At 44.6% G+C, this 17,333-nt stretch overlaps 2 protein-coding genes across 6 annotated transcripts in view; one reads left to right on the top strand and one right to left on the bottom strand.

Moving 5' to 3' along the window:
* The window catches only part of IDUA (alpha-L-iduronidase), a 73,271-nt gene that overhangs the window by 34,315 nt on the left and 21,623 nt on the right, over positions 1–17,333 (bottom strand). The window contains exon 1 of one of the 3 annotated variants that reach the window (XM_042845372.2): positions 3,355–3,496. The exons of the other annotated variants lie outside the window; for them this stretch is intronic. The gene's annotated coding sequence lies outside the window, so the exon portion shown is untranslated. Of the gene's footprint in view, positions 1–3,354; positions 3,497–17,333 lie in introns of those variants that run through there. 3 annotated transcript variants of the gene reach the window in all.
* The window catches only part of SLC26A1 (solute carrier family 26 member 1), a 63,481-nt gene that overhangs the window by 32,666 nt on the left and 13,482 nt on the right, over positions 1–17,333 (top strand). The window contains exons 1-2 of one of the 3 annotated variants that reach the window (XM_065549788.1): positions 3,479–3,587; positions 9,483–9,596. The gene's annotated coding sequence lies outside the window, so the exon portion shown is untranslated. Of the gene's footprint in view, positions 1–3,478; positions 3,588–9,482; positions 9,597–13,492; positions 13,633–17,333 lie in introns of those variants that run through there. The other 2 variants (XM_024110767.3, XM_005308972.4) reach the window with 2 other exon arrangements.

Below are 17,333 nucleotides of genomic sequence, written 5' to 3'. Positions count from 1 at the left end.
ATCTTTTTTGTCCCATTTATCATGGTACTATGGCCTGAGCTCTATCTTTCTCACCCTCAATGAAATAACACTACTGTCCTCAAACCCGGGGACACTTTGCAATGGCTGCAGTTTTGATAAAACATTAATATGCAGGTTAATAAATGCTCTGTCACAGAATGGTCTTGAAGAACATCATTGTAGCTACAAAAACAACAAGGAGTCCGGTAGCACCTTAAAGACTAACGGATTTATTTGGGCATACGCTTGAAGTGAGGTTTTTTACCCATGAAAGCTTATGCCCAAATAAATCTGTTAGTCTTTAAGGTGCCACCAGACTCCTTCTTATTTTTGTGGATAGAGACTAACACAGCTACCCCCTGATACTTGACATCATTGTAGCTGGCATCCCAAGGAATTGATCAGTTCTTTGTCAAGTCATGATGCTTTTGTGGAAACTGCAGGAATCCCAAACAGTGTCTATTCCACTGGGAGTGAGACACCTAATATTATATCTCCAAACAACCTGGAGACTAGCAGAAGGTAACAGGTTATGAGTCTGCGTCTTTGCAGAATTGTTGGAGCGGGTGCTTCTTGGAGTGTTCACTGAAAGGATTTGAGAGCATAATATCCCATTCCCGCTCAACCTCTTCTGCTGCTGAGTTTGCCAGTCTCGGTCACCTTAGCAGAGAAAGCACATTATCCAAGTCTGGAGGGCGTTACCAGAGGCATGTGGGATAGGAAAACCCTGGGTTCTCTGCCTGCTGAATTTCAGGAGGAAGGTCAAGAGCTCTGCAGAGACTGAGTTAATATGTTTATTTTTTCCATTAGGGCTGCTGATTGCCTTCCAAGTCCCTAACTCTGTTTTTGGTTGCTATTACGAGTGAACTTGGGCAGGTTTAAAGTTCAGGCTGTTACTAATCTCTTGTTGGCTCCAAGAGGGCTGAGCACTCAAAACTCCCGTTGACGGTAAATCCCAAGGAACTCCGTGCCTTGGGGAACTGGTCCCCAGAGCCTGGAATGGGCGCAGCATCTTATCAACGCCCACGCTTTAGAGGGCTGTTTTTGTTCCATGTGCCTTGTAAGGCGACAACTCCTTCAGCTCTAGGTGGGCACGAAAAAGTGCTGCGGAGTAGATTTAAGGAAGCGACGGTATTAATGAGTAACAGTATGCAATGAAAGGGGGAAAGGGTTTATTTAATGGGTAAAGGATTCCGTTCTGAACTGCTGACCGCAAGTGCAGCTCATCCGCACTCAAAGGAGTTGCACGCACTGGCACCAGGACGGCTGCACACGTTGCTTGTCATCTCTGCTGCTACATGCCAGTTATTCTGGGCACCAGCTGACACTGTTTGAGCAGTAGCAGATCCACAGGCCTTGCCCCTCCTCCAAAATCCCCATGAATCGTGGCACCTGGGATTGCCTGTGGAGCAGTGCAGAACCTCTGTGTGGGCTCCTGAGTCCTGACCCTTCCTCAGTGCACAGAGGAACTTTTGTAAAGGGATCACTCAGTGCAACAAAAATAACACTCCTCAGATTCCCAGGCCAGAAGGGACCGCGGTGACCACCCCCTGTACTTCCTCAAAGTCATTCCTAGAGCAGATTTTTTAGAAAACCACCCAATCTTGATTTTAAAATTGTCAGTGATGAAGAATTTACCGCAACTCTTGGTAAACTGTTCCAGTGGTTAACTACTCGCATTGTTAAAAATGCACATCTTATTTCCAGACTGAACTTGTCTAGCTTCAACTTCCAGCCATATGGGTCTGTTATACCTGTCTCTGCTAGACTGAAGAGCCCATTGTTACATGGCGTATTTGTTCCCCGTGTAGATTCTTCTGTACTTTGATCAAGTCACCACTTAACCTTCTCTTTGTTAAGCTAAATAGATTGAACTCTTTGAGTCTATCACTACAAGGCATGTTTTCTAATTCTTTAATCATTCCTGTGACATTTCTCTGAGCCCTGTCCACTTTATCAACTGACAGGACTGCAGGCTGGGAACTTCCTGCTTTATCTAGCCACATCACAAAGTGTGTGTGTGTGTGTGTGTGTGTAGAGGGGGGGAGGGGGTAGAAATTCCCCCTGACAAAATCTGAAATAGGGAGGGGTAAGAGCATGGGTCCATCCCCTAGTATTCTGGGTAACTCAGTTAACTCCATGATGACCACTTGGCTACAGGAATTGCACAGTTTGTGCTGTTTCTCGGTTCTTCTGCAGATAGGATTTTCCCTTAACCTCTAGTCTTAAATATAATCGCAAGCCTACGTAGTACTGTACTTGTACTGAAAACAACCCAACCCCAGTAAATCATCTTCTGATTTTTTTCCATTAACACTAAGTATGGATCAGACTCTGAGGAAGTAATTTCAGTTGTCAACTGAAGACTTAACACCTTCATTCACCTGAATTTGGAAGAAAAAGTTAGATGTTTAACACCCAGCAGAACTTTTGGAGCTCAGATACGCAGGCACCCTGTCACAGACGTCAGTGAAAGCTGTGCCTGTATGAGAGGGCAGAATGGGGCCTTGGCTGCGTATAACTAGGCCCCGTTACTGACAGAATGAGCTAACGCAGCAATGAACAAGGGACATGATGCGGATGGTCAGGGCTGGCTCCAGGCACCAGCCCACCAAGCTTGTGCTTGGGGCGGCACCTGGAGGGGGGCGGCGCGGTGCGGCGCTCCGGCTCTGGCCGCTGGGGAGAGCAGGACTACGGCCAGGCTCGCCGCCCTCCCCCTGGCTCTCTGGCCACCAGGGAGAGCGGAGCCCCGGCTGGGGCTCGCTGCCCTCCCCCCGGCCGGGCACTCCGCCTTCCCCCCGGCCGGAGCTGCCCGCCGGGGAGAGCATAGCCCCGGCCGGGCACTCCACCCTCCTCCCAGGGCTCCGGCCACCCTCCCCCCGGTGCCCTCCCCCCGGCCGCCGGGGAGAGCGGAGCCCCGGCCGGGGCTCACCGCCCTCCCCTGCCGTGCTGGGGGGGACGGGGGGGCGGCCGGAGGCTTTTTTGCCTGGGGCGGCAAAAAAGCCAGAGCCGGCCCTGCGGATGGTAGGTGCAAGACATGCTATACGGTGATCCCATGTTCAGCCTCCCTGTTGCTATGGCTTGTCACAGTTCATCTATCCATACAAATGGCCAGCATGATACGTGTGAAACAAAGGAGCAGAACAAATCTTTTGCATTTTAGAAACAAGTGAGGGTGCCCCTTAAAAAAGCAGAACTACTACTCCTTCTTCAAAGCTCCTGCCTTTTCCATAAACCATCTGAAAGTTGGGCATTGAGCCAAGGTCTTTCTTAATAAGCTAAAACTGAAGCCAACGTTCATTAACATATCGCATGTCACACCGTTTATTCCCCTTTGAAAGCCGCATTACTGACCTTTACTATGTCCCTCAAGTCATAAATCACCATGATATGGGTACATTTAGCAGGATACAGGAGAGATACAGAAATGTGAGCAAACAATGCAAGCTTTCAAGCAGATAAGATACGGCCTATGATTCACCACTTTTCACTCAGCCTGCTTCCGTCTCCTCCGTCCTTCCCTCGGCAATGGTGCGCTGTGGTGGGAGGGAGACAGAGACAAAGCATCAGTAGCTCCCTGTGCTGAGGTGAGTTTCTTTGCCAGGAAAATGTTGTTAGTCATTTTTTACAGAGAGCGTACAAAGCAAATTCAAGATTTGGAAGGGGAAACAGGCTAAGAAAAGAAGCAGTTTAGTCTACAGTATAAGGTCTTTTCATAACCGGATACATTCACATTTCAAATCAGGCCATTTAAGCACAGATCATTTGGATACAAGCATGTCACAAAGAGAGTCATGATTCCACCCCTCTTTTTACAAAGATATATTATCATATGATAGGAGGAGCGATTTCACGGCAACAAAAGCTTCTGACAGTTTTTCACTACAAATCTAGGGTAGCATTTCAAGCTATGCACATTCACTGTCCTCTCGCTGCATTTACTGAGCTAACACTTTTCTAGTATCAGATTTGATTTAGGGAATATGATGCCTAACTACGTCTCTACAATGCATGATTACAAGAAAATGCTAAATGTGATTTTTATACTAACCTTGCCAACAACATTCTGATGTAACATATGCTTTCTGCATGAATACACTCCCTGGAAAACAATACATCCCTGACAAAAGACTAAGAAGGAGATTTTTTTCAAAGGCACAAATGGTAGCTAGGGTGCCCAACTACGGCTGCCAGACTGAGTTGGATGTCTAACTGCCTTTGTGCTATTGAACTTCTCCGTTTAGCTCGGCATTTTTAAACATGCCCGTGAAAATGGTTATTGAAATTCCCTTTTAAAGTGGCTACTGAACTGAGTATGCAGCATTAAATGAAACAGCCTAGCATCTCATTTTCTGAGTAATGGACTCTGAATGGTACTGTATAAACTTAATTTTTTTTTGTTTTATTAACATATGAGACTATGTAGTATTGCATTTAATAACTTCTATATCTTTCATATAATTTTATCCTTTGGTAAGTGATAGTTTTATAATATTTGACTTGTCAATTTTAGCTGAAATCAATGTATAATTCCAAAACGTATGTTTTGTTGAAAAGCTTACTAACTGTTGTACCTCAAGTAGTTAGAAACCTAGAGATCTTTAAAAGGTGTTTTTGCCATATGCAGTGTAACGGCCTAATCCTGCAAACATCTGCTTAGGCAGATCCTCACATCCAACAGAACTTCAGATGCTGTAAGGTTTTTCTCCTGTAGAACCCTTTGAAAGATCGGATTTTAAGTTTTTCATTAATTCACTGATTGTTTCATTTTTAATTTGAGATTATTAACTACTTTGCATCTTATTTTTTCAAAGTGTACGGAGAAACATACAAACTTCTCAGTGAGAAACACACTTAGGAATCTCTCAAGGGACAACTGACAAACTAACAATACTATGAAATATTAACAGCCTAGCTCACAAGTGAATGAGTAAAGATTTATGGTAACGCGGCTAAGTTTTCCAGCTCTACTGTTTCCACAATGCCTACTTTGCATATAACGATCTACTTGCCTTTCCTGCACCTGTCTGGAGTCTGTTTTATACCTTCAACTTTTTCCTTTTACCATGACCTGTACAGGTAACCTTTACATGGCCTCTCACATTTGATTTGCCCATTTGTACCCTGTTAGAAAAAACAAAAATTATACAACAGAACCTCACTAATTCACATTAATGCCTGAGGTCTACTGCAACTTACTGAAATTTGGCAATGAGCAGTAACAAAAAGGTAAACAATAAATGCTCTAGGGTAATTTGTAAAGTGCATGCCTTAGTGATATGGCAGCTCAGTATAGCCTCTTAGTTGAGAGGTGAGGGGACTGGTTTTGTGCAGATTATGAAGTGTTTAGTGAGGTTCTACTATAAAGGTAAAAACAGCGGAAGCCTCTTAAAAATCAGCGCTATAATACAAATCCTCTGCATTACGTTCCACAGTCTATAAAACACAGATTTGACGTGAGAGAACTTCACTTCAAACCAAACTTTCAACCGTTGTCAGAGAGTCATTATTTCCATTCTGACTCAATTCGTGGCATTTCTGTCCTGCAGATTCGGCTAGCGACTCTGTCATTACAGTGGAGATAGCACTTTCACTCCAAACTTTTGGTTCCCATGTAGTATTTCACAGCAGCTACCCTGGGTGCTGAAAAGGGCCCCAATTCTTCATTTTATATATCTATCTATATAATTTACCTTTTTCAATTACTAAGATCCCGAGAAAACTAATTGATTAGTTGATGAACAAAATATTTAGATAACTTGCACTCAGCTCAAAAATGGGTTTCAGTTGTTCCAACTTATGTGTGTGTATCACAGAGAGGAACGGGTGCTTCGCTACATTTTTAAAAGGCTGAACTTTTTATATATATATATAAGTAAAAAGTTCAGATTCCTGTGCATTCACTAATATCTTAGTAATTGAAGAATACAGCAGTATTGCTAATGCTACACGTGCACGTTGTGCAGCTCTTGCCGCAGGCAATGAGAGTAGGCTCACACCAAGCTACGTCTGTTAGGGAGGCTGTCAGGCCAACTAGCTTATGCTCTCTCAGCCCTTATGAGCCTCGTAAAAAACTCATCTTAAAACAACCTAATTCAAGTGTTTAGATACTTTAATCTCTGTGCCAGTTCATTTACCTGACAAGTACCCCATACAGTTTTCAATTTAACGTAGCTTGCAAATGGAGCAGGGGTCCTGTACAGTAAATAGTATGACATCACGTAGCTGAGCGTATGCACAAGAAAATTAAGATTGCAGGACAACCTTAATTGCAGGAGTTTGGCCAGAGGGTTTTTTAATTGGTCAAGTTAATGTTTACATCTGAAATTTCATAGTGTTCTAACTGTGGGGGTCCCTTTTCTGGCAGCCGGGACTCGTAGCTAGGAGTTCCCAGCAGCAGGGGAAGATCTGATGCATGTCCACAAGCCTCCTCCAGCTGCAGGAACCTTTGGAGCCAACTTTCACATGCCAACTTTCACACAGTAAATAAGCTCCCCACTTTCACAATAAGGCAAAAATCAAGCTAATCCCATTTCAAAACAAGGCTAAAACAAGCCAATCCCTAAGAACCCCATCATTCTCTGTGACTAGACCCCCCCCCGGCGTGCAATCTGGGACTGTGATAGGTCCACTGTGCATCCCGACTCTCTCCACACCTTGACCCTGCTTGCCGGGAGCCAATAAAAAAAAAGAAGCAACAAGCTACAAGCCAAAAACTAGCCAACAAACAACTCACAAGCCAGTTAAGCCAAAACCAAGCCCAATTTCTGCATTTTTTCCCGCAGGTTTGGCATGTCTGCTTCGGAGCTTCCTGCAGCAGGAAGGCACTCAGAGGTGGGTCTGATCTGAACTTCAGATACTGAAGTTCTATCTGGAGCTCGAGACTTCAGATTCTGTGACTCTGTTTGGCTCAGTTGTTGTCTAGAGCCTTTACCCGTGAGATGCTCAGGAAAGACCACTCTTGCCACAGTGACTCTGGCAGTGCGGAGACGTAGGTGGTTTAATCACTTTTCACAGTGCACTTTAGCTTCTCTTGATTTGAGGGACCCTATTGACACTGAAGCAGGAAAGTGGTGCATTTTTGGAGGCTGTGCTCGGTAAGGGAAAAATACTTTCAGAAGAGCTGCCTCTGACCGTTAACAAGGAGCAGGCCTTTCCATCTAGGTCCCCAGACTGGAGAACATTTCATATATGAACTTTAATTAGGGGAGTCAATATTTCAGGTGGCTGGGATACACTTACATAAGTACTTGTAGGCTACTTAAAGTCGTCACAGCTGAATCTTTGAGACATTTAACTGAAGGAAGCTAATACTAAACCATATGTTTCCTTGTGCATGAGAGGCAGAGACGGAGTGAACAAGGAAAGTAATTAAAGTTATGTACAGTTGAGTATCATCAACATAAATATTATAGTTAATAACTAGTGCGCGTAATATGTTTGCTTGAATGTGAAATGTGATTTAAATAGCGGTTAATGTGTTTATATGAATGCCTGCCTGCTCCACTTCACATTTCAATAATTCAATGCACTTGAATGTTCCAGGTATGGAGTTTACAGGTGCATATAGCAGAGCACTGTATCGTTGTGTACTGTAAACGCTAGATTGACAAGTAGTGTATTGCCCACAAACTGTAAGCTTGTTATTCCTCTTTGTGCAGAGGCTAATGCACTTCTGAAGTCCTGCTTGATCTGTCACAGATGTGCCTAAAGTAGAGCCTGCCCTAGACCTCTGCTAGCCTTCTGCACAAGGGGAAATCTTGCCTCAAGTGACTATTGAGCTCCTTGGTTATGGTTCAGTTTAAGCATTTAACATTTCAGCCAGGTCTCTGAAGGCTGCATGCTCACCAAGTTAGAACTGTTAAAGATTAAGCAGGTTTTGAAATACCTGATGGTCAAGAAAAAGTTGGAGCAATGTTCGGTGCATAGGAAACCCTTTATTCATGCTCTGATAGTTTAGATATGGATGAACTGACTTCTCCCCTCCACTCCCCAATAGTAAGAAATACCATTTGGGGCTTGGAAGAATGAGAAATTTCAGAACAGTGTAAGCTTCTGAGAACGGGGTCTTGGAATGAAACCCTGATGTTTCAACTTAACAGCACTCAGGTGAAACCACCCATCTTGGAACTGGATTTTCCCAGTCTGAGTTGCTTTTCTTTGGCCCCCTTCAGCTCCCCTCTTCCATACTTTCATGTTGTAGAGACCTGGAGCCACTTGGCATCCCTTCCCGTTCCCCAGATATGATTCCTCCGCAGCACTTCCAAACCCTGCTACCCTAGTGAATGAGGACTTGAGTTCGTCTCAGACAGCACATGAGTGACTACATAAGAATTTTGATCACGTTCATCTACCTTTCAAAATCCAAAGCCATCCTTGCCCAAAGCAGCGACAGCTAAATTCAAATTGGGAAAGTGATTTTAAATTCAACAATATTCTGACTTAGCTCAATATAATTTTGGGGTTGCCAGCAGTTAATGTTTAGCCATTATTTATACCAAGATCATACTGAACTATAGCAGACAAGAATGTCTATGATCAAGGTTATCTAATACTTTCCATCATCAGACTGTTTTCAATGGCTTACTTTTCCAAACTTTAACCATTTGGGATGAACTTTTCCCTGCTTGCCCTTTGTCCCAGGCTGAATTTTGGCATATTTCAGCAAAAACAGTCAAGCTGTTTCCAAGAAAGAGGCTCCATCACACACATGTCACGTGCTGCGGTGCCTTCACTAGGCTGAAGCCTGAAGCCTGGAGTCACGGGGCTGAAACCCAGAGCCACAAGCCCTGGTGCCCCTGCAGGAGCCCTGAGCCCTGGCACTCTGCAAGGCAGAAGACCTGAGCATGGTGGCTGAAGCCCCAAGGCTTCCCCCCCCCCCCCACCCAGCCTGGTGGCTGAAGTCCGGAGCCCCAAGCTCCCCACTCCGTGGCTGAAGCCCCGAGCCCCAGCCTCGCAGGGCCCTGGAGCGTTTATAGCATGTTGGAGGTGCCTCAAAGAAAAGGGTTGAGAACCCGTGATTTATACCACAATAAAACAGTCCTCAAATAAGTACATTTGGTTAGCAGTTATTGGTCAAATAGGCCTGTCTCGATGGACTTGAAAACGTACTGCTGAGTTAAATGCATATTGTGAGTAAAAGCTGGGAAGAACTTAGGCTGCCATTATGGTGAGAAGTTTATTATCTACTATAAATAGAAATCTGAATACAGTGAAGAACGTAAATCCATCAGGTAAAGTACTCCCACTCCCGAGCTGCACCAGTGCCCTTATCAGAGTAAAACTAAGTGATAGTTCAGAACATACGGGCATTAGCACAGCAATAAATCAGTAGTATAAAAGTCAAGCGATGATGTAAGCATACGGTCATATGCAGTTTAAGACTGAAATCAATATTTGCAATGAACGTTTGAGAGAGCCATGCAGTTGTACTAGAAACAGTTCAAACAGTTCCACTTGCGGATTAAAATGTTCTGTTTCAGGTTAGTCCACACTAACTGGATGTGAGATAGCTGACCCGGTACTGAGGATGGCTTCTACATGGCAGAAGTGCCCGAAGGACTGTGCCCAAAGGCATGCCATCAACTGAAGCAAAGGTATTTATATGATCATGCCTTGTGCACACTGGAGACCCAGCACAGGCTCAGTTCTGTAGCACTCATCCAGTGTACCTTTCCACCTCTCCACTACTCACCTGGTGGCAGAGGATCTTACTAAATAACCCAGACCAGACCACTGTTGGCCATTTGCTATGTAGGCTCCCTGTACGCATGTTTGAATCCATTTAGCTAGAATAATTTTCTGAGTTCTAAACCCCTCCTTGCCACTTATGCAAACCAGATGAAGAGTTTTTCCCCCACTGTCAAGTCTGTGTTAAACTAACATTTTAATAGTTAATATTCTGAACTTCGGTAGTACATCCAAGGATCTTGAAGGACTTTACAAACAAGCCTCCAACCACCCCTGTGATATAGGTGGCATTCCCATTTTATAGATGGGGAAACCGACAGAGAAAGGCCAATTGACTTGCTCAGTGTTGTACCAAGTCAGCAGGACAGCCATTAACTCTTTTGGATTTGTCCAGATTTCAAGGAGTGGTGCCTAGTCTCTGAGCAGTTAAGGCCTTTCCTCTACAAACACCGTGCCCAGCAAGGAGAACAGATCAGATGGGCATAAAATATGATATAGCTTCCTAAGATAGCCAGAACTTCAAGGAGGGCCTAGCTGAGTTCTCAGCCATAGATAGTTTGATTTCTAACAGCAGAGCATGTATATCCACCAAGGCCTCCGATGGCTGCTAGAGCTGGCCGCATTGCACACATCTCATGCTGAACATCCCACTGCCTTTTTCTAATTTGTGTCACCTTGCTGAAAAACTAGATCCTACAGTATTATTGGCCAGATAGTCAAGAGACATCTGCTTCCACTTAGACATTTATGCGGCCAGATTTTCAAAATGGGGCTCAGCACATTGTGTCCAAAGCACTTTTGAGAATCCAGCCTTAGTGTCACAACTGGAGTTTCTGGGTGCTGGACACTTGAAAAATCTGGCCTCCCTCCGCAGTTCTCCAGCTGTTAGTCCATGGAGTGGCTGGGGGTGGCTTGCAGAGAGCTATCTGTCTGCAGTGCTGGCTCTCCTCTGTGTTTCTGTCACATGGTGGCGGGCTCTTTTTAAGGGGATGTGGGCCTAACCCCAACGGTGTCTAATCAGCTGCCTCCACTGAGGCTGTGAGGCTAGGGCCCAAGTGATAACATGAAGATCACCTGGTCCTCATAACTGCCAGCAAGTAGCTCAGTTGTGTGGAGAGCTGCAGAAAGCAGACAGGCCCCTGGAGGAAGCCCTGAGGGCAAGGGAAAGAAGATCATACGAGACTGCCAGACAGATGCCTGCAGAGTGTCATCCTGTGGAAGCAGATAAGACCCTAGAGCAGAGGTCTTGTGTTGAACAGTTTTATTTTGAAGAAATAAAACCAAAAGGCCTACAGAAAAGGACTGAAATCCTGTGGCTGGAGAGCATGCTTCTTTGGTGCATGGGCTAGTGAGAGAACCCACCTGCTTACAGTTTCCAACTGGCAAAAAAGCATTAAAGAGCAGCTAATGTATCAATACTTTTCTATTATTCAGATAATCAATGGCTATCGTTACCTCAGGAATACTGGGATGGCAAGTGGGCGAGAAGATGAACTAGTCAATGTTATTAACATGTAGTCCACACCGTGAGCTAGTCCAAGGGGTTGGAGAACTCTAGCTTGGCCTTAATAAGCCTGTTCTAGAGGAAAAGAGCAGGAGAAATGGTATTATTCCAACGTCGACAAGTCCATTAACTTTTGGACTGAAAATGAGAATGAGAAATGTCACAAGGGGTAATGATCAAGTGCCTGGTAATAGCTGAATGGTTTTACCGACAGAATCCATGTATCTCCGCTCCGCACCCTCATTCACGTAAAAAACCCAAACCCTTCTTGACCTGGGCTGTCTGAGGAGAGCCGGACTTGGCTGCATTTAGTGCTCACTAATGTTACTTCCATCCCCCTGTGATTTTGCAGGCCTAGGAAGGGAGGCACCACCTTTGACTAGGCAATGAGATGGCTTTTTAGTCTTACTGCTCTGTACCTACCAGCTGAGATCCTTCTTGCAAGGCATAAACATTAAAAACCAAATCTCGCCTCGCTGTGATGGGGTGTACAAATCCCACACTTTGAAGGAATGGGTGAAAGAGCTGTTCTAGGTCCCACACACCTGCACAACAGGCAGGGGCTGGAGAAGGAGCTTAAAAAGGGAGCAGAAGAACTGGCAGACAGTGGAGGTGAAGGCACCTACACTCTGAACTCCTGAGCCCCGGCAATAGCGGCTTGGTCAAGCCAACCAAGGAGAGACTTGCGACAAACCTTTATCTCTGGGTGCAGTTATTTACTGACTTTATCTGCTGGGAAGCGAGGGGACAGATAGGAAGTGATCCAGGGAGGCAGCATTTTAGCACTTAGGGGTGCAGGACATAGCTGCTTACCCCCAGGCCCTGGATTGGAATTCTGTGCAGAGGGTGGGTCCGGGTTCCCCTGCCAACCCCCGGGGAATGCTGAAGACAGCACACTACACTGGTGTGGGGAATCCGGTTGAGGGAAGGCCTAGAAGACAGAAAGGTCCACACCATGAGGCCCCAACCCAAGGGGAAACCCACAGCCCCTCGCCTAATCCAGAGGGCTACCCCTTTGCTGGATTCTTCATGTACCCCAAAAGGGGCAGACAAATCGAGTGACCTGGCTAGAGGGCCGAATCATGACAGAGACAGACCACTGTAGGGCTGGAGCAGCTGCCATCAGGGGGTGCCCAGAAAGGAGAGGACCTTTCATGCCCCCATCTGACCAGCAGGTGGCACCAGTGGTAAACAAACTCCTTCACACACTCCCATTAGTAAAAAGCAACAGAGAGTCCTGTGGCACCTTAGGCTTGGTCTACACTACCCCCCCTAATTCGAACTAAGGTACGCAACTTCAGCTACGTGAATAACGTAGCTGAAGTTCGAAGTACCTTAGTTCGAATTAGTTCAAACTTACCTTGGTCCACACTCGGCAGGCAGGCTCCCCCGTCGACTCCGCGGTACTCCTCTCGGCGAGCTGGAGTACCGCAGTCGACGGCGAGCACTTCCGGGTTCGACTTATCGCGTCCAGACTAGACGCGATAAGTCGAACCCAGAAGTTCGATTTCCAGCTGTCGAACTTGCGGGTAAGTGTAGCCAAGGCCTTATAGACTAACAGATGTATTGGAGCATAAGCTTTCGTGGGTGAATGCCCACTTCATCAGACGTCTGACGAAGTGGGTATTCACCCACGAAAGCTTATGCTCCAATACTTCTGTTAGTCTTTAAGGTGCCACAGGACTCTTTGCTGCTTTTTACAGATCCAGACTAACACGGCTACCCCTCTGATACTTCTCATTAGTAAATTAGTCTTATTATTTGATCTGTGTTAGCACCGAGGAGCCCAGTCATGGACCAGAACTCCACTGTGCTAGGCTCTGCACACACAGAACAAAGAGGCAGCCCCCGCCCCAAAGAGCCTGCAATCTAAGTCTTACTATCCTCATGTTATAAATGAGGCGATTGAGGCAATGTACATCACACACAGGCAGTCTACGGCAAAGCCACTAATGGAACCCAGACCTCCTTGAATCCCATCCTGCACCTTAATCAGCAAGTCATCCCTACTCCCCTTTTAAATGCTAACAAGATGTATCTGCTCTTGGACTAGCCTCGCACTTCATTCCCATTCATCCAATATACAAAATCAAAAGCCATCCTTCAGCCAAGCAGAAAAAATCTGAACTAGGAAGAGGGAGCAAAGTCCATTGATATTCTGACCGATGCTCAGCGTAATTCTCAGATCATCAGCAGTTAATCAATAATCTTAGCCATTATTTAAACGCCGCTGCTTTGAGTGCACAGCACTTATTCCTAAACTTTCACTAAGGCATACAGGACTCTTTATAGCCTGAATGACGAGAGATTTATGATTCTCGAATGCATAGTTATGACATTTAATCACTAGGCACATAGAGTAAAGCTTTGCTGAAGACTTTACTGAAGGGACAAGTTTGAAGCAGTGCACTGAAAATGCTCCTCATGATACAATTCAGGTAAGAGTTAATTTTTTCGGAATGAAATGTTTCATGGCGTGGTTTTCAAGGCAGCAGTTCTGCTCCCATCAACTGCTATGGAAGCAGGGGGTTTTGTTACTTTTGAAAAAACAGGTCATTCATCTGGGTAACTTTATATGCTACATAAATGTTCCTTATACTCGTCAATAAAGCAGGGCTGGAAACAGTCGTGGTAAAATATTGTCAATGCGCTGGGATCTATAGACAAGCCATCTGCACCGCAAAACCCAGTCCTTGAATTAAGACGTTGGCTGGTAGATATTGTTTAAAAGTAGCCTGTACCAACAGGTTACCTAGGGAGGTGGTGGAATCTCCTTCCTTAGAGGTTTTTAAGGTCAGGCTTGACAAAGCCCTGGCTGGGATGATTTAGTTGGGAATTGGTCCTGCTTTGAGCAGGGGGTTGGACTAGATGACCTCTTGAGGTCCCTTCCAACCCTGAGATTCTATGATTCTATGAATAGACCTGTGATATTCACACTCGGCTTATGAGCCACAAGTGGCTTTTTCATGTGTCTCCTGTGGCTCTTGGCAATACATGATTTAAAACACTGTGTGATTTAATTATTAACCACTCTAAGCTAATAACCAATCGGGATGCTTTTACTATGCTATTAACCAATTAAGTTATAAATTTGCACTAAGTTATTAACTTATTTATATATATAAATTAAATATTTCCCCTCATAGTGTTTAAACATTAATAGTACTGTAGTAAATGAAACAATGAATTCATACTACTGTGGCTCTTTTGGGTAATGTTGATCACTGATTTGGCTCCTGGACCACTGAGGTCTGACTATCACTGCAATAGACTCACCTGACTCTCAAATGTGTCACATTAAAGCGGGGTGTTTGATTCAGTGATGTGCTGACACTATTTATAAGATCTCCTTAAAAATATTCCTCATAGTCATTTTTGGAGTGCCTGTTTTCAATGAGAAGAGGGGGACTGGAAAATCTACTTTGGTTTCTCCACAACTATTTAAGGAGGCAGCACAATTATGCAAACAAACACCTAATACGAGCACATAGTAGGAAACTATCCACAGCACATTGTTTAGTTTGTGAGACTGGGTATGAAGACCCTGTAAGGGTGTCAACCTCTGGGATTTTTTTTCAAATACCTAATATTTGGGACAACCTGGTCTTTTGCTCTTAGGAACGTTTTTATGAGCACAGTGGAGACCTCTTTGGCCAGGTTAGTTTAAGCAGTATCCTGAGAGGACTGGATATCCAAAGCACAGAAGGCATCCCAACCTTGCCTTCAATTGCATGGCAAACTTTTGACAGGTGATTCCTGGGAGCTTTCTGTAATAACTGTCTGCCTCTTTTTAGTACTGCAGAACCATCCTGACTACTCACAGCACTTCCAAGGGACCTCAGATAGAAACAGAAATTCAGACTGGAAATAAGGTGCAAATTCTCCACAGTGAGAATTCTCCGTCACTGGAAATGTTTAAATCAAGACTGGATGTTTCTCTAAAATATATGCTCTAATCAAACAGGAATTAATTCAGGCAAGTCCTGTCTCTGGCCTGTGTTATACAGATCAGACTAGGTGATTAGAGAGCTTCCTTCTGGCCTTAAAAATCTATGAATACTATGGTAATGGGCATGAGAAAATAATCATAACAGCTAACGGGAGAGTTATCCGGATTCTTTTCTGGCTCGCCCATCATCTCTGTAGCTGTTAAGGAACTACCAATGCAAAATCTGCACCCTGAAGTGTACGCTTTAACTAGACTAACTACACTTTTAGTAAGACATCAGCTGAGTCGTGGCTACTGGTGATGATGTGCGTGCTAGAAAGATCCAACTTGACTTCCACGTCCCAGGCTAAGATTTTAGAGTCCGCATTAGTAAAGAGAAAAAGTGTTTTACTTGTAAACATTTTAATTAGAATGAAACATAGATCACGGCAATCTCGCTTTACTCTGAAAATGACTCTGGACTAATAATGTGTGGTTTTAGTTTGTAGGGGATTTTACCAACCTTGGTCCATGTAGGCTTATGACCTATGAGTTTCACGTTGACTTAAAAATCAAATTATCCTGAAGCTCAAAGTGAAATTCATTGAAGCTACCATGTTTTGCTAGAATAGGAATAAAAAACAAGCGAACATATGGTTTCCAACCAAAAAAACCAAGGCAGCACAGGTTCATTCAAAACTCTGCCTGCGCTCATTCAAAACTTTGCTCAGTCAATGTTCTGACAAATGGGTTTGTCACAAAAATTTTACTCAACTCTGGTACCAAGTGCATTTAGATCCTGAGGGCTGGAGCTGACCACACAATACTGTTTGCAAGGTACTAATTTAAGAGATTTAAGGAATGGTGTCCCTAGCCTCTGTTTGTCAGAGGGTGGAGATGGACGGCAGGAGAGAGATCACTTGATCATTACCTGTTAGGTTCACTCCCTCTGGGGCACCTGGCATTGGCCACTGTCGGAAGACAGGATACTGGGCTGGATGGACCTTTGGTCTGACCCAGTACGGCCGTTCTTATGTTATTTCTGACAGATGCTTCCAAAACCCCATGGAGAACAGAGGAGCGCTGCTACATTAAGATAGCAACAGCAAAGCTGGAAGATAGTTCATGTGATAGAACAACTAACGGCCACGATTCAGCAAAGCACTTAAACGTGTGCTTAAAATTAAGGACCTGCTTACCTGCTTTGCTGAACTGGAGCAGCCAGGATCGCTGCTGTGTCTCTTGCTCGTTACCGAACAAAAACATGAAGAAACCACATGGTCATAGTTTGGGTCCCAAGTCACAGCATGTACTAAATATACTCACAAATGCCAGGTCTAACTACACACTGCCGCTCTGGCTGCTTTCTGGCAGCTCCTAAAACAGAACAGAGTGGGCACCACTAGAGGGCTCAACGTATTTACAGTAAAAGGATTCTACCCTGTTCCTACAATCACCAAATCGTAGTAAGGATTCTGTAGACCGAATTCAGAGGCTGGTGCAGAGAGGTATAAATTGTCTGTCTATCAGCACAACCATCGCACGGACAAAGAGGAGATTGTGGTTGCTTTGCACAGCCACAGCGCCCCCCCCTCCCCCGCCCCATTCCCATCACAGGGATTGTCTGTCAGGATTTCAATCAGTGGAAACCCAGCTGAACGTGGCCTTGTGAATGTCTCCCCTTTTCCAACGTGTTTTTGTCAATTCAGTGGCTTGGTAAAGAGACAGGAAGGAAGGTCTGATTGAGGCCACTTAAAAGGTGTGCCGGCTTGTTGGCCTGAATGGTCTTGTCTTGCTACCTAAGTTCCTAGCCATTTCCTTATCCCACAACACAAACTAGCGTAGTCACTGCACTTCAAAGGAGAAATGAGCAATGTAAGGGTAAAAGAGCAGCCGTGTCGCCGACTCTCACGGTATTTGGAGCCTTCCCTAAAATAACTGCTTCTGGAATCACGAGAATCTCAACTTTTATTTTAAAAATTAAGTTTCTTGCCCTCCTGACTATGGAGAAAAGTTCTAAAAATTAGAACCCAAGTTATTTATCACTGTTAATTATATGTATAATAGATGACACATCTATTAATGCTAATGTATATTTGTATAAATGTTGGTTTTTTAGGTCATTGTAATTTTGGGCTTGACATTTTTAAATACTTGGGATGAATGCAGCAGCAGGGTCCAAATATCTTGGTTAGAATCTTCAACCCCCAG

The sequence above is a fragment of the Chrysemys picta genome, chromosome 6 (genome assembly GCF_011386835.1).
Source record: "Chrysemys picta bellii isolate R12L10 chromosome 6, ASM1138683v2, whole genome shotgun sequence".
Lineage (NCBI taxonomy): Eukaryota > Metazoa > Chordata > Testudines > Emydidae > Chrysemys > Chrysemys picta.
Note: the sequence above shows the minus strand (reverse complement) of the source record. Positions and strands in the feature narration are given on the sequence as shown.